At 41.4% G+C, this 22284-nt stretch overlaps 1 pseudogene; it reads left to right on the forward strand.

Moving 5' to 3' along the window:
- The first annotated feature begins 16075 nt into the window (after positions 1-16075).
- On the forward strand, positions 16076-18344 carry LOC132211440 (small ribosomal subunit protein eS8-like; annotated as a pseudogene).
- Positions 18345-22284: the final 3940 nt, after the last annotated feature.

Here is a 22284-nt window from a genome sequence, read left to right on the forward strand (position 1 = left end):
CTGACTGAATGGTGTTACAACTTAATTATGCCCTTTTGTAATTTGATTGGAGTAGAGGGCTTTATTCCTTTGAAGAACTTTATATGAATAAGTTTCCAAATACAGGCTAAAAGAATAGCATTCCAAAGTGAATGTGGATTTAGACAAAGATATTCAATGTAACTGGAACTTGTGCATAACATTATGTCAATATGGTATTGATTTGTAATGTGATAGAACCTTGAGTTTTAGTCTCAAACCAAAGTTAACTTGTTGTGTGACCTTGGACAAATTACTTTGCTTCTCTGGATCACTCAGTGAACTTGGCTGGCAAAGATATACTTGCTGGTTGTTTTCTCTACCTCCCTTACTCTCTCTGTTCCTGAACACACTCTATTCAGCCATGCTTGCATCTTGATTGCTGGTTCTATTGTGCATGGATCTAGGAAAGTTGTGAAAGGTAAGTCCAAGCCTAATTGTGTGTTTCCCTGCTTAAGAAGGGTGGCTATTGGTAGATAGAGGTTTTTATATAAAAGGCAGGAGCATCCAGGTTTCAGCTACTGCCCATTCAACCCCTGGATCTGTCTTAATGCAACTGAATGTCCAGCTTATTCTCTAGTAGGGTTTTACTGGACCTGGCTTGTAAGTTCTTATTTACATTGATGGATATGGAAGATCTCAAGAGAGTGGATTTGGGTATAGGAATTCACCCCAAATGGACCAGTTTGGAAAAGTGTGCTTTATCCTTATTAACCCCTAATTGAACCTTCTTAACCCTACCGAACAGAAGCTCTGGAATCCCAGCTTTTGGAGAGAAGTATTCTGCTTCTCCTGTGTGGCACTTCTCACCAGCCCAGGAGGATAGAAAACATGGCCATATGCAAGCTTCCCAAATCTGAACCCTGCTTACCAGCTCTTGGTGCATACTTAACAGCATTTGGGGGGACCAAAGAATTGGGGTCTACTCCAAAGAGAAAAGCAGCATTTGGTAAAACAATGACTGCAGGATCAGCACACCCGAGCTCAAGGCCTCACCAGGACACTGGGACATTTGGCCTGGCAAGTCTTGCAACTTCACTGGATTCTGAGTTGCTTAATCTTAAAGAAATGTGTGACCCTCTAGATTATTCTGAGAGCATTTCTAGACAATATTTATCATTATTCTATGGATAACAGTTCTGGGATTTCTAGAACCAGTCTTGCAATTTAAAACAAAAAACAGAATTTGGACAAACGTATGGTGCAGCATTCCAGAGCCCCAAGTGTTTACCAGCCCCCTTCATAGTTGCCTGCAGTATCCCACACCAAGTGGTGATCTCTTAACTGTGAGAAAAACTCAAAACATAATTTTGTTGTAGAATATTATCTAGAAAACATGTATTTGTTTTGTAATGAGTAGACTTTAACAAAGGCTTTAGTATACATAATTTTCATTGAACGAATATTCATTGAAATGGACTATGCTGGACATGGTGTTGAGGGCACACAGGGGAAAGAAGACAAACAAGGTCCATGTGTTCCTGGGATGTGCTGATAAATAAGCATATAAGTAGTGTATGTGGATTGTGATCAGTGTTATGAAGGCAGTGGGGTAGTATGAGTAGGGATCTCCATGGAAAAACTATGGGAGAGCTTCTTAGAAGAGGTAGAGGGAAGGGAAGTTGGTTGGAGATGGGGCTAGAGAAGAATCACACACGTCAGGACTTGCAGGCCTCAGTGAGGAGCTTAGATTTTAAGACCAGTGGGAAAATGCTGTGGAGTTTAACTGGGAAGTGCTATTTATTAGACTCCACTTGCCTGATGTAGCTGTGGCACTCAGAGAATAAATATGACAAAGGGACTGTGGTCCCTGCCTTTGTGCCCACAAGCTAACAGGAGGGAAGTGCTTTATGCCCTTTATAGATTGAACTAGAGGCCCGGTGCACGAATTCATACACCAGTGGGGTCCCTTGGCCTGGCCTGTGGGAACAGGCCAAAACTGAATGTCCAGGCTCTCCGACATCCCCCAAGGAGTCCCAGATTGCGAGAGGGCACAGGCCAGGCCAAGGGACCCCACTGGTGCATGATTGAGGCTGGGAGGGATGCGGGAGGCTGGCCAGCCAGGGAGGGACCGCAGGAGGGCTCCAGGGTGTGTCCTGCCCATCTTGCTCAGTCCCAATTGGCCAGACCCCAGCAGCAAGCTAACATGGTTGGAGTGTCTGCCCCCTGGTGGTCAGTGCATGTCATAGTGAGCGGTTGAGCAGCCTTAGCATATCACTAGCATATTACAGTTTGATTGGTTGAACGGATGACCAGACAATTAGCATATTAGGCTTTTATTATATAGGATATGGGAGAAGGACAATTGGCAAATTTGTGAGTTGTCACAAGATGACTGGGAAGAATCTTCCTCTGGGTCAGTCATTTTTAAAAATGTATTTTTTATTGATTTCAAAGAGGAAGAGAGAAGGAGAAAAAGATAGAAACATCAATGATGTGAAGGAATTCTTGCTTGGCTCCTTCCTGCACGCCCCACACTGGGGATCCGAGCCTGCAACCCGGGCATGTGCCCTGACCAGGAATCGAACCCTAGTCTTCTGGGTCATAGGTCATTGCTCAACCACTGAGCCATACCAGCCATGCTGGATCAGCAGTTTTGATTGCAGATGGTCTGTTCATGAAGTTTGTCCAAACACAAAGCACCTACCCTACCAGTCAGACATTGTACATGAGAGAATGTCAGGACTAAAATCCATGGTTCCTGCACTCACAATGTCATATTGAGTTGGTCTGGCTCAATGGTCCTGATGTTACCGGACGATTTCCACTCTGGGAGCTGGCCCTGCCCCTCCATGGTCTGGGAGATTTTGAATGTCAGGTGACCTCCAGGTTCTTGAATTCAGGTGAAAGTGAGAGTAAGTTTATTAAAGCTTGGGACGAGGAGGTAAAGGAAGGGCCCCTGGAGACAGATTAAGGGATAAGCCTGGGACAAGCTGCCACTGCCCACTGCTCCCTGGTTGCAAGTCTAATGGGGACCCTTAATGTTTTAGCTCCAGGCCCAGAAAAGCTATGAAACCAAGTGATGCCATGGCAAATGGGTCTGATGTCAGCCATAGCATCACTTGGTTTCACAGCTTTTCTGGGCCCGGAGCTGAAACACAACTGAGGCCTAGATATTATCTCTAGTTTGATCAAAACTCTCTCAGGTCAACAGACTAGAGCAAGCATGTCAAACTCACAGCCCACAGAATGCATGCAGCCCACATTGAATTTTTTTGGCGGCCCCGCCAATGTAAGGATATATAAGAAACATTTTAATAAAAATTTTGTAACTTAATTTTTACATATACTGTTACACATAATTATTAATAACGAACTACAGCGTTTGCTAATGACTGATTACTATAATCGTGTTGCATTCATTTCCCTTATGTGCAGGCACACCATCTCTTTCCACTAATACTAGCAGCAAATATTTTAGCAGCCGATTGCCATGTCATTAGTCTTGGACTGATTTGTTTGGTGTGCGCAACAGGAAATACTTTGCTTTTGGAGAGCAAGAAAAATAGGTTTATTTGCGTTTCGCTTATTAATTTGTGCAGTTATTCAGTGTCTGGTGAGTTAATGTTCAAGAAAAAATATTAATTTTTATTAAAATGTTCTATTATTTTATGTTAACGATCACTCATTTCAGCCCTTTGTATTCACTGTGTCTATCGAAATAAACCTACGTTTCTATGAAAATTGAACGTTTTGTTTTTTGGAGCCCACATAAACTTAAACCTTATTTATTTGGCCTCATTGTCCTGAGGCCTTAGTGATTAAGGGACTGGGAGGCAGGTGAGTCAGGGTGCTGGATGAGGCCAATTTGAATTAAAAGGAAAGATAGGAGAAAAGGTCTATTAAAGAAATGAAGTTCCTACTTGATTACAATATTAGTATTTTGAGTACCTTGAAGCAACTATGGTTGCTATCAAAAAAATCTGGATGAAACAACTGGAAAATGGTTAATAAGAATTCAGTAAGATTACAGTTATAAAATCACTATACAAAAAATTGATAGTTTTACAAGTCACTCGCAATAACCGATTAGAGAATATAATGGAGAAAGGATGTCATTCAAAATTGCAACAAATTTAAACATATCCTGGAACAAAAACAATAAGTGCTTACACCGTGCCCAGCACATTTTAAGCATTCCACATGTGTTAATTCATTTAATCCTCATCACAGTCTCCTGAGGGAGCTGCTGTTACTTTTCCTTGGTGAGGAAGCAGGCTTAGACATAAAGAGATTAAACACTTTTCCCTGGGCGGAAGTCAGAAAGTTGGGAGAGCCAGGAAGTCTGACTCCAGAGCTTATTTTTAATCGTCATGCTAAGTGGCCTTCCATTGCCACTCATTAGGGAAAAACACCTGTCCAGAAACATGCTATGGTGGCTTGGAGAGGTGTCCTCCAAAATTCATGCCAATCCCAACCCTGCAAATGTGGCCTTACTTGGAAATGGGGTCTTTGCAGATATAACAAGTTAAGATATGGTCATTCTGTAGTAGAGTGGGTGCTAAATCCAATGATTATTGTCCTTATAAGGAGAGGAAGATTTGGAGGCACAGGGAAAATGCTTGTGGCAACAGAGGCAGAACTTAAACTGGTTTTTATGGAATCTGGGTAATTGAGCTGAAAGAAATTATCAAAAATCCTCTACCCACCCCCACCCCCATTTCTTCCCTATCTTCCCCTCCTCTCTTTTCCCCTCTATCAGTATCTCTGCCTCTCCTTCAAATTCTCTCCCTATTTCCTTCAATAGGTCACCCTCTCTTTTCCTCTCTCCCTCTTTCTCTTTTCTTTCCTCCTTCACCCTCTCCACCTACTTTCTTACCCTCTCTTCCTCTCCCACCATTTCTCATCCCACATTCTCTCCCTATCCCACCTCTCTAAAACCAACATCTACCTCCCTCCTTTCCTCTCTCCTTCAATCTCTTTATCTCCTCTACCCATGCTCACTCTCTACCCCAAAATCTTTACCTCTTTCCCTACCTCAATCTTTCCTCCCTCTCTTCCTCGAACTTGCTCTCATTCCCTCCCTTCCTCCATCTCTTTCCCAAAACTAAGTTCCTCTCTCTCCTGTTCCTCTCCCATTTTCTCCCTCTCTTTCTCACCCTGCCTTCCCCTTTCTTCCTCTCTCTCTTCCTTCCTCACCCTAACCCCAGCATTTCTCTCCCCTATGCCTTTCTCTTTCTCTCCCCTCTCTTTCCGTTCCCCTTCCTTTCTTCCCCCCTTTCTGTAGGCCTCTCTCTCTTTCCACCTTCTCTCCCTCTATTTCTCCCTCAATCTCTCTCCCACTCTCTCCTCTCTCCTCCTCTCTCTTTCTCTCTACCCCCCTCTCTATTCTCTTCCTCTTTTTGGCCTCTTTCCCTCTCCCACTATCTCACTCCCTCTCTTTTCTTCTTTCTCCTTCTTCCCCTCTTTCTCTCCTCCCCTCTCTGACCCTTTACTGCTCTGGCACTCTCTCACCCTGGAATCTCACTTCTCCTCCTCTTTTTCTTCTACTTCTGCTCCTCCTCCTCCCCCTTCCTACCCTACAACTCCCCCTCCTCCCCCTTATCCTTCTTTCCTCCCTCCCTCCCTCCCTTCCTCTCTCCCTCAATCTCCCTCTCTTCATCAGTCTCTCCCCTCTCTTTTTCCCTTCTCTCCCCTCTTCCTAATCCCAACATCTTTCTTCCTCTTTGCCTTCCTCCTTCCCTCTGTCCCTCTCTCCCTCAATTTCTCTCTCCCATATCCCTTTCTCCCTCTCTCTCCTTCAATCTCTCTCTTTCTCTTCCTCATTCTTCCTCACTCTTGCTCTCTCCCTCCCTCCTCTCTTCTCCCTCCCTCCCTTCCTCCCTCCCTCCCTCCCTCCCTCCCTTTCTCCTTCAATCTCCCTCCCTCTCTCTCCCTCAGTGTCTCACTCCTTTGCTCGTTCTTTCTCCACTCTCCCCACTCTCCTCCTTTCTCTTATTCTCTCTCCTTCAATCCCTTTTCCTCCCTACCCTCCCTCCTTTCCTCCTCTAATCTCGCCACCCTTTTCTCTCCACTGGCCTTTCTTTTTCTCCCCTTCTCTCTTTCCCTCTCTCTTCATCTCCTCTCTCTTCCTCTTTCCATTTTATTCTGTCTCTCCATCTCCCCCCATCTCTCTTTTCTTCTTTCTCTTTCTTCCCCTTTCCCTGGCCTCTGACCCCCCTCTCATATTGCTAAGGAATAGTGTTAGGGAGAGATTACTGTCAGCATTGATGTGCATGGAAGTAAGAAAGACTTTATTATTATTTTAACTGATTTTAGAGAGGAAGGGAGAGGAAGATAATCATTGATTGGCTTCCTCCTGTATGCCCCTACTGGGGATCAAGCCTGCAATTTGGGCATGTGCCCTTGATGAGAATCGAACCCGGAACCCCTCAGTCCTCAGGTAGGCACTCTATCCACTGAGCCAAACCGGCTAGGGCTAAATATGAAAGACGTCAGAAGTCAACAGAAACGCTTGAACAATGTCATCTAATCTATAAATATTTGCCTTAAACATGCTTTTCTTTTTCAGAAACATAATACTTACTGATCAGTAATATTATGGGTGCTTCCAATTTACAAAGCTTTCTTCTTATTCACCTCAGCAGCTCCTTGATGTAGGTGGAGCAGATGCTGTCTCCAATGTTTTTCAGGTAGAGCTGAAGTCCATAAAGGTAATTTGACTTGGTAAAGGTCACAGTCAGAAACCAGCAGGACTTCCAATTCATCCACAGTAGCCCCTAAAACTGCCAAGGTGGACAGTTTCACCTGTCACACAAATTTCCATGCATGTCATTCCTGGAGAAGGGACACTTGTGGTTTTTTAGCTTTTTAAAACAACAACAGAACATTACTGTAAGCATGGATGGTATATAGGGGTGTTATTTTTATGGTTGCTAAATATAGACACCATACAGGTGGGTCTGGCTTGTTAATAGAAATTTTAGAGAAATGTGGGAGTTGTTATTTCAGAGTTGCTGCTTGACTCTTCAATGATGTCTTGTTCCCATTAGGTTTCAGTTTAAGTGCCTCAGAGAATCTGGGAACTTGGGGTTTCTTACATAGTCACCAGCTATCCCCTCCTCTGAGGCCATGCCCCTCCTTGGTCATGTAGGGTTCTCCTGGACTGTGATTTTGTTTTTCTGTACTTGTGATTTCTCATATTTAAGTGTAAGATACATTGTTTAGCTCACAATATGCCTAGCTTTTGACTTTCACTGGATATCTTTGTTTGAACTGTTCTTCCTCATTATTCATGTTTTAGCTCAAAAGTCATCCCTCCTCTCACCTTTTCTGGCCACTTCATCTACAGTAGCATCAATTCCTACCTCCCATCTATTGACAAAAGAACATCTGGCCTAAGAAAGTCTCTTATAAGAGTTTACCTGAGCCAAACTGACAACAATTGCCAAGAAGCAATATTTTAATGGGTTGAGAAAAGGCTCTGGAGAATGGCAGTTTTGCAGCTTATTTAAATACTAGAGGCCTGGTGCATGAATTTGTGCGTGGGTGGGATCCCTCAGCCTGGCTGGCGATCAGGGCTGATCAGGGCCATCTCACCCAGTCCTGATTGAGGCCAGTGGCTGGGGGAAGGGACCACAGGAGGTTGTCTTTGGGAGTGCACTTACCACCAGGGGGAAGCTCCTGCATTGAGTGTCTGCCCCCTGGTGTTCAGTGCGCATCATAGTGACCAGTCGTTTGGTCTTTTAGGCTTTTATATAGATAGATTAGAATCAAGGAGGAGATGTACCAAGGCTAATGGCCTAGTTGCCATCACATCCTAGGACAGTGGTCGGCAAACTGCGGCTCATGAGCCACATGTGGCTCTTTGGCCCCTTGAGTGTGGCTCTTCCACAAAATACCACATGCGGGCGTGCATGTACAGTGTGATTGAAACTTCGTGGCCCATGTGCAGAAGTCGGTATTTTGTGGAAGAGCCACACTCAAGGGGCCAAAGAGCCGCATGTGGCTCTCGAGCCGCAGTTTGCCAACCACTGCCCTAGGAGAAGCAGTAGCTGGTTCTAGTCAGCATCACAGCAGCCAGCAGCCACAGTGGCGAGGCCAAGACCCAGCAGTATCTGTCGCCCCTCAGCACTGGTGACACAGCAGGGGCTTCACAGCATCAGCCCCTGCTGACAGGGACAAAAAGTTCACCATGAAGGTTTTTGGAACAGTTAAAGGTTTCAATGTAAGAAACAGATGTGGTTTCATCAACAGGAATAACATCAAATAGGATGTATTTGTACACCTGACAGTTACAAAGAAGAATAACCTCAGGAAGTCCCCTCACAGTATAGGACAGGGGTCCTCAAACTTTTTAAACAGGGGGCCAGTTCACTGTCCCTCAGACTGCTGGAGGGCCGGACTATAGTTTTAAAAAAACTATGAACAAATTCCTATGCACACTGCACATATCTTATTTTGAAGTAAAAAAACAAAACTTCAAAAAAAAAAGGCTCTCCTAACTTCAAAAAAAAAAGGCCCTACCAACTGCAAAATAAAAAAAAAAAAACAGCCCTCCTAACTTCAAAAAAAAAAAATCCTAACTTGTTCTTACCTCAGTCCTCAGGCAGCAGCAGGCTCTGCACAGGCAAGCTCGTGACTCATCCGATCACACCCAAGCCTGAGAGGAGGAGTTGAGAGACAGAGAGAAGGAGGGGAGCCGGAGAGTGCGGCGCACATTCCATGCCGGGAGCCGGTCCATCCTTGCTGTTTCAAGGGACCTGGCATATATGGCATACGGTTCTTAATATGTTTGCTCACCTTCTTGGCGCTGTGTTTTAACCAAGGTCACCTCTCTGAGAAAGGTTGTTTCCCCACGTAGGAATTTTTCCCTGAAGTCAGGGAGGGGATGAAACTCCTTAACTAAGTGCCAGGCGGGTAGTTAATCACTACAAACAATCATGCTTAAGCTACATAATCTTTACTCCCTGGATTAGAGATAAGAAACGCCCTAACCTTTGTAATAGAGATTGATAGGATTGAATCAACTGGTATAAATACAGATGTAACAAGACAGAACTTCAGACACAGAACTTAGAACACAGAATTCAGAAGACAGAACCTACACGGAGCCTAGAGACAGAAGAACTTCGCTGGCAAGAGCATGCCAGAGGATCCTGGACCGGGACTGGCCTCGGAGCCTGGAGGCGGAGCCTGGCAAGAGATCAACTGAACACTGTCTCCGTGTCCTTCCTTCTTTGCCGACTCCGTCCACACCTTTGGGGACCCCTGGACCCGCTGGGGTTGGACCCCAGCATACAGGAGCACCCAAATACGCTTAAAAACTTCTGGAGGATATCAAGGGAGAGATTGACAGCAATATAGTCATAGTTGCAGACTTTAACACCCCACTATCACCATTAGACAAATCCTGTAAACAAAAACTCAGCAAAGAAACATCAATCTTAAATGACTCACTAGATCAGATGGAATTAATTGACATCTTCAGAACATTTCACCCCAAAGCCACAGCATATACATTATGCTCAATGGCACATGGGTCATTTTCAAAGATAGACCATATATTAGGTCAAAGACAAAGTCTCTTCAAATTCAAGAAGATAGAAATCATATCAAGCATCTTCTCAGATCACAATGGCATAAAACTAGAAATCAATGACAATAAAAACAATTTAAAAAATCAAACACCTGGAGACTAAATAGCATGCTATTAAACAATGACTAGGTTACCAGAGAGATCAAAGAAGAAATAAAAAGCATCATGGCAACAAACGACAATGAAAATACAATCCAAAATCTATGGGACACAGTGAAAGCAGTCCTGAGAGGGAAGTTCATAGCTCTACAAGCCTACCACAAAAAACAAGAATCAATGGTAATAGCACATATAGAGAACCAAGATGGCGGCATAGGCTAACGCCGGAGTTTGCTGCCTTGAACAACTACTTCAAAAGTGAAACTAAAACACGGAACAGACATCACCCAGTACCACAGGAACGCTGGCTGAGTGGAAGTCCTACAACTAGGAGGAAAGAGAAACGCATACGGACACTCAGAGGAGGCGCAGTGCTGAAGTCAAATTCTGAGGTGCGGAGTGCGCGGAGCGGGCTGGCGGTGGAGGGCGCGGTTGGCGTTTCCAATCGGGAGGGAGTCTCAGTCTCTGAGCTCCAGATACAGGCGAGTCTTTAGGAATTCAGACTCAAACGGGAGAAACGGGACTGTCTGGCTTCGGTCAGAGCGAGTGCAGCTTTCTTTCCGAGCTTTGCAGCGGGTGCTGGAACTCAGAGAGGAGGAGCCCCTGGGGACAGGACTGAGAGTCGCCATAACTGCTCTCTCCGGCCCACCCTGTTGATCCTGTGCGACCCGCCCTACCCAAGCCCTGCACAGAGGCATTTGCCGGATAGCCTCAGGCAAAGGCTAGATTAGCACCTCCCTAGAGGACGGAAGTTCTCTCTCTCTGCAGACACAGCTGATCCTCACAGCCACTTGGCCTGGAGGTCAAACCCTCCCTGGTTTTTTGCTTCAACAATCAAGGCTCAACTACAAGACTGCGCACAAAGACCACTAGGGGGTGCACCAAGAAAGCATAACAAAATGCGGAGACAAAGAAACAGGACAAAATTGTCAATGGAAGATATAGAGTTCAGAACCACACTTTTAAGGTCTCTCAAGAACTGTTTAGAAGCCGCCGATAAACTTAATGAGATCTACAACAAAACTAATGAGACCCTCGATGTTATGTTGGGGAACCAACTAGAAATTAAGCATACACGGACTGAAACAACGAATATTATACAGACTCCCGACAGCAGACCAGAGGAGCGCAAGAATCAAGTCAATGATTTGAATTGCGAGGAAGCAAAAAACACCCAACCGGAGGGGCGGAATGAAAAAAGAATCCAAAAATGCGAGGATAGTGTAAGGAGCCTCTGGGACAGTTTCAAGCGTACCAACATCAGAATTATAGGGGTGCCAGAAGATGAGAGAGAACAAGATATTGAAAACCTATTTGAAGAAATAATGACAGAAAACTTCCCCCACCTGGTGAAAGAAATGGACTTACAGGTCCAAGAAGCGCGGAGAACCCCAAACAAAAGGAATCCAAAGAGAACCACACCAAGACACATCATAATTAAAATGCCAAGAGCAAAAGACAAAGAGAGCATCTTAAAAATAGCAAGAGAAAGAAACTCAGTTACCTACAAGGGAATACCCATATGACTGTCAGCTGATTTCTCAACAGAAACTTTGCAGGCCAGGAGGGAGTGGCAAGAAATATTCAAAGTGATGAATACCAAGAACCTACAACCAAGATTACTTTATCCAGCAAAGCTATCATTCAGAATTGAAGGTCAGATAAAGAGCTTCACAGATAAGGAAAAGCTAAAGGAGTTCATCACCACCAAACCAGTATTATATGAAATGCTGAAAGGTATCCTTTAAGAAGAGGAAGAAGAAGAAGAAGGTAAAGATACAAATTATGAACAACAAATACACATCTATCAACAGGTGAATCTAAAAATCAAGTGAATAAATAATCTGATGAACAGAATGAACTGGTGATTATAATAAAATCAGGGACATAGAAAGGGAATGGACTGACTATTCTTGGGGGGGAAAGGGGTGTGGGAGATGCGGGAAGAGACTGGACAAAAATCGTGCACCTATGGATGAGGACAGTGGGTGGGGAGTGAGGGTGGAGGGTGGGGCGGGAACTGGGAGGAGGGGAGTTATGGGGGGAAAAAGGAGGAACAAATGTAATAATATGAACAATAAAGATTTAATAAAAAATAAATAAATAAAAAAAATAAAGCTTTAAAAAAAAAAAAAGAATCAATGGTAATAAATTACCTAACCCTACAACTCAAAGAGTTAGAAAGAGAGCAACAAGAAACGCCCAGTGTAAGCAGAAGGAAGAAAATAATAAAGATCAGAGCAGAGATCAACGAGATAGAGACCAAAAAAAAAAACAATACAAAAGATCGACAAAACTAAGAGCTGGTTCTTTGAAAGGATAAACAAGATTGATGAACCTCTAGCCAGGCTCACCAAGACACAAAGAGAGAGGACCCAAATACACAAAATCAGAAATAGAAGAGTTGAAATAACATCTGATCCCACAGAAATACAAACAACTATGAAAAAATACTATGAACAACTCTATTCCAACAAAAAGGACAACCTAGATGAAATGGACATATTCTTAGAAAAATACAAGCTCCAAAAACTCAACCAAGAAGAATCAAAAAACCTGAATAGGCTGATAACTACTGAAGAAATTGAAACAGCAATCAAAAATCTTCCAGCAAACAAAAGCCCTTGTCCGGATGGCTTTATAGGGGAGTTCTACCGAGCATTCAAAGAAAAACTAAAACCTATCCTACTCAGACTATTCCAAAAAAATTCAAGAGGAAGGCACACTTCCAACCTCTTTCTATGAAGCCAGCATTACCCTAATTCCAAAACCAGATAAAGACACCACACACAAAAAAAGAGCTACAGGCCAATATCCTTGATGAACATAGATGCTAAAATCCTCAACAAAATTCTAGCAAATCGAATTCAGCAATACATTAGAAAGATCATGCACCATGACCAAGTGGGATTTATTCCAGCAATGCAAGGATGGTACAATATCAACAAATCAATAAATGTGATACATAAACAAACTGAGAGACAAAAATCACATAACCATATCAATTGATGCAGAAAAAGCATTTGACAAAATCCAACACCGTTGCCCTAACCAGTTTGGCTCAGTGGATAGAGCATCGGCCTGTGGACTCAAGGGTCACGGGTTCGATTCCGGTCAAGGGCATGTACCTTGGTTGCAGATGCATCCCCAGTGGGGAGTGTGCAGGAGGCAGCTGATCGATGTTTCTCTCTCATCAATGTTTCTAACTCTCTGTCCCTCTCTCTTCCTCTCTGTAAAAAATCAATAAAATATATTTAAAAAAATCCAACACCCTTTCTTCTTAATAACTCTCAGCAAAGTGGGAATAGTGGGATCATAACTCAACATAATAAAAGCCCTATAAGAAAAACCTACAACCAACATCATACTCAGTAGGCAAAAACTAAACCCATTTCCCTTAAGAACAGGAACAAGACAAGGATGCCCACTTTCACCACTCCTGTTTGACATAGTATTAGAAGTACTAGCCATAGTGATCAGACAACAAGAAGAAATAAAAGTCATCCAAATTGGAAAAGAAGAAGTAAATCTATCCTTATTTGCAGATGACATAATACTTACTATACATAGGAAAACCCAAGACTCCATCAAAAAACTACTGGACCTAATTAATGAATGCAGCAATGTAGCAGGATACAAAATTAACACCCAGAAATCTGTGGCCTTTTTATACATCCATAATGAACTCACAGAATGAGAAATGAAAAAACAAAACAAAACCAATCCCATTTACAATTGCACCAAAAAAACTAAGATACCCAGGACTACACTTAACCAAGGACGTAAAAGACCTGTACTTGGAAAACTACAGGACATTGAAAAAAGAGATAGAGGAAGATATAAACAGATTGAAGAACATCCCATGTTCATGGATTGGTAGAATCAACATCATTAAAATGTCCATACTAGCCCTAAACAGTTTGGCTTAGTGGATAGAGCATCAGTCAGCCTGCGGACTCAAGGGGCCCAGGTTCAATTCTGGTCAAGGGCATGTACCTTGGTTGTGGGCACATCTCCAGTAGGGAGTGTGCAGGAGGCAGCTGATCGATGTTTCTCATTGATGTTTCTGGCTCTCTGTCCCTCTCCCTTCCTCTCTGTAAAAAATCAATAAAATATATTTTTAAAAAATGTCCATACTACCTAAAGCAATCTATAGATTCAATGCAATACCTATTAAAATACCAATGGCATATTTCAAAGATCTAGAACAGGGGTGGGCAAACTTTTTGACTCGAGGGCCACAATGGGTTCTTAAACTGGACCGGAGGGCCGGAACAAAAGCATGGATGGAGTGTTTGTGTGAACTAATATAAATTCAAAGTAAACATCATTGCATAAAAGGGTACGGTCTTTTTTTTTAGTTTTATTCATTTCAAACGGGCCAGATCCGGCCCACGGGCCATAGTTTGCCCACGGCTGATCTAAAACAAACTCTCCAAAATTTCATCTGGAATAAAAAAAGAACCTGAATAGCCACAGCTGTCCTGAGAAAGAAAAAAGTTAGAGGGATCACAATACCAGACATCAAACTATATTACCAAGTCATGGTTCTCAAAACTGCCTGGTACTGGCACAAGAACAGACATATAGACCAATGGAACAGAATGGAGGATCCAGAAATCGACACAAGCCATTATGCTCAATTAATATTTGACAAAGGAAGCAAAAGCATACAATGGAGTCAAAACAGCCCCTTTCCTAAATGGTGCTGGGAAATTTGGTCAGATACATGCAAAAAAAAAAAAAAAAAAAAAAAGGAAACTAGATCACCAACTTACACCATACACAAAAACAAACTCAAAATGGCTAAAGGACTTGAATGTAAGATGGGAAACCATAAAAACTCTACAAGACTCCATAGGCAGCAAAATTGCAGACATATGTTGTAGCAATATCTTTACAGACACAGATCCTAGGGCAAGAGAGACTAAGGAGAAAATAAACAAATGGGACTGCATCAAAATAAAAAAGCTCTGCTCAACAAAAGAAACCATCAACAAAACAACAAGAAAGCCCACTGCATGGGAGAACATATTTGCCAATGTTATCTCTGATAAGTTTTTAATCTCCAAAATTTACAGGGAACTCATACAACTTAACAAAAGGAAGATAAACAACCCAATCAAAAGATGGGCAAAGGACCTAAATAGACACTTTTTGAAAGAGGACATTCAGAAGGCCCAGAGACACATGAAAACATGCTCAAAGTCACTAATCATCTGAGAGATGCAAATCAAAACAACAATGAGGTACCACCTCACACCTGTTAGAATGGCTATCATCAACAAATGACAAGTGCTGGAGAGGATGCAGAGAAAAAGGAATCCTCCTTCGCTGCTGGTGGGAATGCAGACTGGTACAGCCACTGTGGAAAACAGTATGGAGTTTCCTCAAAAAATTAAAAATGGAACTGCCATTTGACCCAGTGATCCCACTTCTAGGAATATATCCCAAGAAAACAGAAACACCAATAAGAAAGGATACATGCATCCCTATGTTCATAGCAGCACAATTTACCATAGCTAAGATTTGGAAACATCCTAAATGCCCATCAGTAGGTAAGTGGATTAGAAAACTATGGTACATCTACACAATGGAATACTACACTGCTATAAAAAAGAATGAATTCTTACCATTTGCAGCAGCATTGATGGAACTGGAGAGCATTATGCTAAGTGAAATAAGCCAGGCAGAGAAAGAAAAATACCACATGATCTCACTCATTTATTGATAAGAAAGACCATTATAACCTAATGAACAAAAAGATAGATACAGAAGCATCAGACAGACTGTCAAATTACAGCGGGAAGGCTGGGAGTGTTGGTGGGCGGGGTAAGTGATTAATCGAATGACCTATATGCATGCATATAAGCATAACCAATGGACACAAGACACTGGGAGGGCGGGGGTAAGGGAATGTGCTGGGGGGTAGGGGAGGCCGGGGGAAGGTCAATGGGGAAAAAAGGGAGACATATGTACTACTATTTGTAATATTTTAAACAAAATTTAAAAAAATTAAAAAAAGGAAATAAACAAAAGATTGGAGCTGAAGACCTTAAATGTTTGTTTTTTGCCTGTTGACTAGATAACTAGGACTATATGCATTATGTATACAGCATTTTATTATTTTAACCTAAAGATGTCTGTTTTTGGTAATGACATGTGTGTGTTTTTTTAAGCCTAGTTTTCCTCAATACAAACAATCTAAAAACCTTTAAAAGTTTTAAAATTGTTTCATATTTGGTCAAGCTGAGATCATTGAGAACCTCACTTTTAATTGGTAATAAAAATTTACAACTTGGTTTTTCTTAAAGTCAGCAAAATGAAAGCACCTATTAATAAAGGTCTTTATTGGAGAGAGAGAGAGAGAGAGAGAGAGAGAGAGAGAGAGAGAGAGAGAGAGAGAGAGAGAGAGAGAGAGATGTATTGCTGGCTAAAGAAAAGACAGTTGTCCGATCCAGTCTCCCAGTAAAGAGGAGAGCTAATCTCAGATTGTTGGAGAGCAGAGGTTCAGGGATTTTCAAGAAGAGAAACTTTTGATCCCTATATCCTTTAAGCTCTGTGAAATCAAGGATATTCTGTCTTGTCACCACTATATCCCTAGAGCTTAGAAAAATGTCCATTCTAGGTACTCAGTAAATATTGTTGAGTGAATGAATGGAAAAAAACAAAAACAGCTCTTTCCAACCAGTGCTGAACCATGGGTCTCAGGACAACTGGCACAAGCACTGCAAGACCGCAGGCAAGAGAAAGCCCTATGACAAGAGCGAAAATATGAGCTGGGATGCCCTACAACCAACACTAAGATTGGACCCCGCAGCATACACACAGTGCAAGTGCGGGGCAGCAACAAGAAGTACTGAGCCTTGAGGCTGGACGTGGGCAGCTTTTCCTGGGGCTCAGAGGGTTGTATGTGCAAAACAAGGATTATTGACGTTGTGTACAATGCCTCCAACAACAAACTGGTCCGCACCAAGACCCTAGTGAAGAACTGCATTGTGCTGGTTGACAGCACACCGTACCGACAGTGGTATGAGTCCCACTACGCACTGCCCCTGGGCTGCAAGAAGGGGGCCAAGCTGACTCCTGAGGAGGAAGAGATTTTGAACAAAAAACAAAAAAATTCAGAAGAAATATGATGAAAGGAAAAGGAATGCCAAAATCAGCAGTCTTCTCGAGGAGCAGTTCCAGCAGGGCAAGCTTCTTGCATGCATGGCTCCAGACCAGACCAGTGTGGCCGGGCAGATGGCTATGTGCTTGAGGGCAAGGAGCTGGAGTTCTATCTGAGGAAAATCATGGCCTGGAAAGGCAAATAAATCCTCTTCCCTCCTATCTTAGCTCAGGTAATATAGGTGTTTATTCTAAAAAAAAAAAAAAAAGAAGAAAAGAAAAGAAAGAAAAACAAAAACAGAATAATGGAGTCTATGCTGGGAGGAAGAGGCTGTGAGACCCTAAATTTGCAGGATTGAATTAGGGACGAAAGATGAAGCTGATATTCCTCTGTTGGAGGGCAGAATGGGCACGTGGTCAGTACAAATGGTAGAGGCATGTATTTCTGTTCAGTACAAGAAAGACCCTTTAAGAGAGGAAGCTGTCCAGAGGTGTAAATGGCAGCCTTGTCATGGTGTTGACAGGAGATTGAAGGAGTGAGTAGCTGGGCCAAGAAGAGACTGCAGGGGCCTGTACGACTCCTCACTAACCAAGAAAGAGGCCTGACTTTCTCAGAAGTCCTGGGGGTCAGAGATATGGTCAAAGAGAGTATGTGCCTTCTCTTCCAAAGAGGACACCGTTCCCATACTTCATCACTTTCTACTCTTATTATTAGAGTGGTAGAATCAAGATGTTTGGTACCAGCTCTTATTCATTGTTTGCAAAGATATTGGTCAGAAATTTCTTCCTTTCCTTCCAGCATTAAAAGGTCTGCAAACAAGTGACCAAATGGATAGACTGAGCAATTTAGAAAGGCAGGGATTGGAGGGATGCTGCTAAGCAGGTTCCCTGCCCTCCATTTATAAATGACCTATTTCCCCTCCTCCATGGATTCCCCCCTGGAATTTCAGAAAAGATCCCATCCTGAAGGTTTCTGTGGCTTAGTTCTCCCCAGAGCATGAGGCACCCATGTGCACACATGCTCTGTATTAGGGGGGGAAGCAGTGCTCTCCATGGATACAGGGAGAATTAGTGTATGGGCTCAGAGTGCACAGTTGATCTATATAAAGAGGCAAAGGACAAGTATTTAGGGCAAGTTCATGTTGATAGCCTCCCAGAGCTGATGGTGACAATGAATCTATCACTGTTACTGTCACCCATAAGGTCAGAACTGGCCAAGAGAGGGTCTTGAAAAAGCCAGAGGTTTAAGTGAGTGATGCAGGATGGTCTCTCTCAGTCTTTCAGGCAAAGGCATTCTTGCCACTTTGGAGCATTTACCCAGTGACTGAGCTGGATCTTGGGTAGGCCAGATGGCAAAGATACACTGACACTGGTGGCATAGGGACCCACTGAATTCCTGACTAGGGAAAGAAGCCACATCTGACACTGTCCAGTTCTGAGCTTGACTTGACCTTTTTTAAAAAACTTTTACAATATACAAAATAAATCTATTACCAGATTGTAGATACAAAATACTTGGACATTTACATGCAGTTAACATTAATATTTCAAGAAAAATGATTTTAAATATAATAATATTACATGCAATAAATATTAATATTTCAAAGAAGATATTTTAAATATAATAATATTACCAAAACTGTACTAACAGTATACATCATAAAAGTTGTAGGAAATATTAAAAATCTGCAAATAACAGGATTCTATTATATTCTAAAATATTTTCCCCCCCGGCTCTATTTTTGTTCATCAGTTTATGTTGTTCATTATATTCCACAAATGAGTGAGATTATGTGATATTTATCTTTCTCCAACTGGCTTATTTCACTTAGCATAATGCTCTCAACGTCCATCTATGCTGTTGCAAATGGTAAAAGTTCCTTCTTTTTCACAGCAGCATAGTATTCCATTGTGTAAATGTACCACAGTTTTCTAATCTGCTGATGGGCACTTAGGCTGTTTCCAAATCTTAGCTATGGTGAATTGTGCTGCTGTGGACATAGGGGTGCATATATCCTTCCTGATTGGTGTTTCTGATTTCCAGGGATATATTCCTAGAAGTGGGATTACTGGGTCAAATGGGAGTTCCATTTTTAATTTTTTGAGGAAACTCCATACTGTTTTCCACAGTGGCTGTACCAGTCTGCATTCCCACCAGTAGTGCTAGAGGGTTCCTTTTTCTCTGCATCCCCACCAGCACTTGTCATTTGTTGATTTGTTGATGGTAGTCATTCTGACAGGTGTGAGGTGGTACCTCATTGTTGTTTTGATTTGCATCTCTCAGATGATTAGTGACTTTGAGTATGTTTTCATATGTCTCTTGGCTTTCTGTATGTCCTCTTTCGAAAAGTGTCTATTTAGGTCCTTTGCCCATCTTTTGATTGGGTTGTTTATCTTCCTTTTGTTAAGTTGTATGAGTTCCCTGTAAATTTTGGAGATTAAACCCTTATTGGAGATAACGATGGCAAATATGTTCTCCCATGCAGTGGGCTTTCTTGTTGTTTTGTTGATGGCTTCTTTTGCTGTGCAGAGCTTTTTTATTTTGATGCAGTCCCATTTGTTTATTTTCTTCTTAGTTTCTATAGGCCTAGGAGCTGTATTGGTAAAGATATTGCTATGGCATATGTCTGCTATTTCGCTACCTGTGGATTCTTCTAAGATTTTCATGGTTTCCCGTCTTACATTTAAATCCTTTATCCATTTTGAGTTTGTTTTTGTGTATGGTGTAAGTTGGTTGTCTAGTTTCTTTTTCTTGTTTTTTTTCGCACGTATCTGTCCAATTTTCCCAACACCATTTATTAAAGAGACTGTCTTGACTCCATTGTATGCTCTTACCTCTTTTGTCAAATATTAATTGAGCATAATGGCTTGGGTCAATTTCTGGGTTCTCTGTTCTGTTCTATTGGTCTATATGTCTGTCTGTCTGCCATTACCAGGCAGTTTTGAGAACAGTGGCTTTGTAATATAGCTTGATGTCTGGTATTGTGATCTCTCCAACTTTGTTCTTCTTTCTCAAGACAGCTGTGGCTATTTGGGGTCTTTTTTAAATTTCATATGAATTTTTGGAGAGTTTGTGAAATATGCCATTGGTATCTTAATAGGGATTGCATTGAATATATAGATTGCTTTGGATAGTATGGACATTTTACTGATATTGATTCTACCAATTCATGAACATGGTATATTCTTCCACTTGTTTATGTCTTCTTCTACCTCTTTAATATCTTGTAGTTTTCTGAGTACTGATCCTTTACCTCCTTACTTACTTTTATCCCTAGGTATCTTATTTTTTTTTTTTTTTTGGTGCAATGGTAAATGGTTTTTTGTTTGTTTGTTTGTTTGTTTGTTTGTTTGTTTTTAGTTTTTCTTTCTGTGAGTTCATTATTGGTGTATAAAAAAGCCATAGATTGCTGGGTGCTAATTTTGTATCCTGATATATTATCAAATTCATTTATGCAGTCTAGTAGTTTTTTGATGGAGTCTTTGGGGTTTTCTATGTACAATATCATGTCATCTACGAATAATGACAGTTTTACTTCTTCTTTTCCAATTTGGATTTCTTTTATTTCTTCTTCTTGTCTTATTGCTATGGCTAGCACTTCCAGTACTATGTCAAAGAGGAGTTGTGAGAGTGGGCATCTATCATGTTCCTGTTCTTAGTGGAAATGGTTTTAGTTTTTGCCTATTGAGTATGATATTCGCTGTAGGTTTGTAATATATGTGCTTCATCATTTTGAGAAATGCTCCCTCTATTCACTTTACTGATAGTTTTTATCAAAAATGGGTGTTGGCAATGGAATACTATGCTGCTCTAAAAAGGAAGGAACTCTTACCATTTGCAACGTCATGGATGGAACTGGAGAGCATTATGCTAAGTGAAATAAGCTAGTCAATGAAGGAAAAATACCACATGATCTCACTCATTCATGGATAATAGAGACCATTATAAACTTTTGAACAATAATAGATACAGAGGCAGAGCTGCCTCAAACAGATTGTCAAACTGCAGTGGGAAGGCCGGGGAGGGTGGGGGTGCAGGAGGTAGGGGGGTAAGAGATCAACCAAAGGACTTGTATGCATGCATATAAGCATAACCAATGGACATAAGACACCGGGGGATAGGGGAGGCTAGGGGACTGTCTAGGGCAGGGGGAAAAAATGGACACATATGTAATACCCTTTGTAATACTTTAAGCAATAAAAAAAATGGGTGTTGGATTTTGTCAAATGCTTTCTCTGTCTATTGATAGGATCATGTGATTTTTGTCTGTCAATTTGTTTATGTGATATATCACGATTATTGATTTGTGAATATTGTACCAGCTTTGCATCCTTGCAATAAATCCAACTTCATCATGGTGTATGACATTTTTAATACATTGCTGGATGTGACTTGCTACTCTTTTGTTGAAAATTTTAGCATCTATGTTCATCAGGGATATTGGCTTGTAATTCTCTTTCTTTGTAGTGTCTTATCTGATTTTGGAATAAGGATAATACTGGCCTCATAAAAAGAGTATGGAAGTGCTCTTTCCTCTTGGATTTTCTGAAATAATTAGAGAAGTATAGGTGTTAGTTCTTCTTTGAATGTTTAGTAAAACTCCCCTGTGAAGTCACCCGAACATGGGTTTTTGTTTGGTGGGAGTTTATTACTGCTTCAATTTCATCAGTTGTTATTGGCCTATTCAGGTTTCCTGATTCAGTTTTGGGAGATTATATTTTTCTAGGAACTTTTCTATTTCATCCACATTGTCCAGCTTGTTGGCATATAGTTGTTCATAGTATTTTCTTACAATGCTTTGTATTTCTGTGTTGTCAGTGATTATTTCTTCACTTTCATTTCTGATTTTATTTATTTGGGTCCTCTCTCTTTGTTTCTTGATGAGTCTGGCTAACAGTTTATCAATTTTGTTTATTCTTTCAAAGAACAAGCTCTTGGTATCATTGATTTTTTTTTCTTTTAGTGTCTGTGTTATTTCTTTCTGCTCTATTCTTTTATTTCCTTCCTTCTAACTACTCCAGGCTTTTCTTTTTGTTCTCTTTTTAGTTCTTTAAGTTGTAGGGTTAGTTTATTGCTGATTTTTCTTGTTTTTTGAGGTATGCCTTTAGTGCTATGAATTTTCCTCTCAGGACTGCTTTTGCTGTGTCCCAGAGATTTTGGGTTGTTGTGCGTTTATTTTTATTTGTTTCAAGAAAGTTTTTGATTTCTTTCTTGATCTTGATGGTAACCATTCATTGTTTAATAACATGCTATTTAGCCTCCATGTTGTTTGAATATTTTTGGGTGTTTTTACTGTAGTTGATTTCTAATTTCATTCCACTGTGATCCGAGATGATGCTTGATATGATTTCAATCTTTTTGAACTTGTAGAGACTTGTTTTGTGTCCTGACGTGGTCTATTTTTGTGAATGATCCATGTGCACTTGAGAAGAATGTATATTCTGCTGTATTGGGGTGTTCTGTTCTATAAATGTCAATTAAATCTATCTAATCCAGTGTGTCCTTTAGTGTCTCTGTT

This window comes from Myotis daubentonii, chromosome 1, assembly GCF_963259705.1.
Source record: "Myotis daubentonii chromosome 1, mMyoDau2.1, whole genome shotgun sequence".
Classification (NCBI taxonomy): Eukaryota; Metazoa; Chordata; class Mammalia; order Chiroptera; family Vespertilionidae; genus Myotis; species Myotis daubentonii.